We start from the raw sequence: 3140 nt of genomic DNA, 5'->3' as shown, positions 1-3140 counted from the left end.
TAGTGGAACTTATTCCACCCTGTAACGTATAAATTCAGTTCCATTATGGGAGGTGTATTACACTTGTGCCATGTCATCACTACATCAGATATAAAAAAAATATTCTTTTTCCCCTTCTCCTGTCCATTTTCACAAGATGACCCATCCCCTCCCCTTCCCAATGCCTGCTGCAGACTGCAGTGCATATTCCATAAATAAATCCACCTAAATTTTTGCTCCTTTTTTCACATCCTACAAACTCACTGCAACAAAACGAAGAAAAATAACTCACCGCACACTAATCTGTCTTCGCCCACCTTCATCCTTATTCATTACTCTGTCACTTTTCGCGGTCCAAAGATAGAGGAGGTGTTTCATCACAAGGATAAAAGATAAACACTTAGGGGTGGTAAAAATGGTAAAGTTGTTGTGGCCAGTTGTTAATATTAACCTCTACTCTCGATTTCTCAGACTTACAGTTAGATCTTATCTTTAAAAAAAAAATCTTTAATTGGTTCAGATACCGTAGATCTCATCAACTGCAAACCCGTTATATTATACTATTAGGCGTCGTAGATTTGGACTGTACTTGAAAATGATATAATTATAGGGAGAATGAATCTGCCCGTGAAGATATGACCAAGGTTGCATGACAATTTTCCGGCAAGGGGGAGACAAGAAAAACAATTCCCATCCTCCATTTTCTTCCCTCTTTTTTCTTCTTCTAGCTGGACTTGTTTGAAAAAAACCAAAAAAAAAGGAACAAATCTATGTTTGAAGAACGGTGAAAGAAGGGGGGGGGGGGCGAAGGAGAAAGGGAGGGGGTGGGAGCAAAGAAGTAGAAGGGATTGGGAAGGAGGGGTTTGAAAAGAAAAGGTAACGAAACCCCCTTGTAAAAATGGTACTCCCTCTTGTCCATTTTAAGTATTTTTTTGGCTTTTTTTTTTTGGTCCACAATATTTGATTTTTTTAGATATCAAGAAGAAATTATCTTATTTTTTTTCAAAATTTCCCTTGGAGTAAAGAGCTTAGGAGTTGTTTGCTATATTTCCAACAAGCAAATTAAAGTTAATATGATCAATTTCATTGTTAATTAATGCTAAAAGGTGAATTCCTTAATATGTGTGAAAACATCCAAAAAATCACTTAAAGTGGACCGGATGGAGTAAAAATTTAATACTTAATGAAGTAAAAAGAAGAAGATGGGCCCACATCAGTATTCGTTTGGGGCTTCAACATGCCTCTTGTTCTTTTACTTAATGTTTTTGGTCTAATCAGCTTTTAGGATGGTATTAGTACTACTAAAAATAAGAATAAATGGGAAATATGTGTATGTGGTAAAGTTGGTCAGTGACAGTTAGCGGAATGATGATGTGACATGTGGAACCAAAGACAAGTAAAACTTGATGTATGAGGTAAAATTGGTTGACGACAGGTGGTCGAATGATAAAGTGACACCTGGAACCAAAGATAGGCAAAAGATGAGTCAGAAGACAACTGGAACTCGGTGCAACGTGTGTGACTGGTACAAGACGGATTCCGAAGCGAGCCTAGTCGACGATAGAAGTTCAAAGTTTCGACCTCAAATATCATTCAATGAGCAGCCGTTATAAGGAATATTTGCATTCTAAGCATGCCGTTATGTACCCATCAATGACACTTTTATTCTCATTTAAGAGGAGCTTGATCCTAATCTTGTTTCTCGAGGTAGAGCTATAAATATCGGGATTAACAATCATTGTAGGAACATGAAATATTCTACACACAAAAGCTATACTTTACTATTTTGCTCTCGATCTAACAGTTTTATCATTGTTTTATCATTACTTTCACTTCTGCTCTCGGAAAGGCCGAGTTCGGAACCAGACTTGCTATCTTCTTTAATTTCAGTCGCTGGATTTTATTTTTTGTTCTATTTCTTTATTATTTCTGGATTAAAATGATTCGCTTGTCTATAAATTACGTTACAAATTCAACTGTACTATTTTACAAGTAAATAGTTTGGCGCCCTCCATGGGCCATAGACAACTGCGTAATAGCTTTGATCCATTCGTTTATTACTAACAAGTTTTGGTTCTTTCCTTAGTAAAAACCAGATATGGCAGCCAATGATGTCAACAACACATACAACGTTGAAGAACGCATTGAACGGGAAGAATTGGCCCAGCGTGATGACTCAATCAGAAATACCCGCAACGAAGGGGACGAGACGATCCTGGTTCGTGAAAGTCAGTATCCTCGGCAGGTGCGGGACCCAGCTCCTGATGATGTGGAGGAGGAACATGTCATAGAAAAGGTCAAACTCCTGAGGGAACAACAGAAAGCAAACATGGATCACCTCTCAAGGAAGGATCGGGTGATGACACAGTTAAAACAAGCTTTGTCAGGCGCCTCTAATAATGCAAACAGAAGGGGCCCGATTCTTCCCAGTGTTCCCTCAAATCAAATGGCTTAGAGAATTGATAACAACGCCCCAAGGGGCAAAGTCAGTTTCGACGAAGCCTGAGGGACTGGTAGCGGATTTGGGAATAACAACGAGAGTGATCCTTCCAAAACCGAGCTCATGAAATTCATGAGAGAAATGAACGAACGAATGAATCAGAATGTGAAGGAGTTTCACGCTCGGAGGTATCAGATTCCGGGCACGTCACTAGTGTTAAAAGGGCCAGATTCGAAAAAGTACATACAGTTGCCGTTTAAGCCAAGTGCAGTACCAGAACTAATTTCGAAGAGATTCAAAATGCCAGACATACCAAAATACAACAGGACTTCAGATCCGCAGGAGCACATCACAACCTACACCACGGAAGTGAAAGGAAATGATTTGGCTCAACATGAGATCGAGTCGGTTATGTTGAAGAAGTTTGGTGAAGCCCTCACAAAGGGGCCCCTCATATGTTACTCCCTCTTACCCCGAGCATTCAATTGATTCTTTTGAAATGCTTGGAGATTCATTCATCAATGCTCATGCTAGAGCAAGAAAGGTTCATGCAAGAAAGGCAGACATATTCAGAATTTTGTAGGGCTAATCCGAGGACCAGAATAGAGTAGGGCTCACCAAAACCTGCTGAATAGGGAGTAACTGCTAATGAGGACTAAAGTTGCCCGCTGATGAACCACCTGCATCCATTGAAGATGCAGCGCCCCTGGCATAAGGGACG

Source organism: Nicotiana tabacum, unplaced genomic scaffold, assembly GCF_000715075.1.
Source record: "Nicotiana tabacum cultivar K326 unplaced genomic scaffold, ASM71507v2 Un00082, whole genome shotgun sequence".
Taxonomy (NCBI): domain Eukaryota; kingdom Viridiplantae; phylum Streptophyta; class Magnoliopsida; order Solanales; family Solanaceae; genus Nicotiana; species Nicotiana tabacum.
This window is presented reverse-complemented; position numbering follows the sequence as displayed.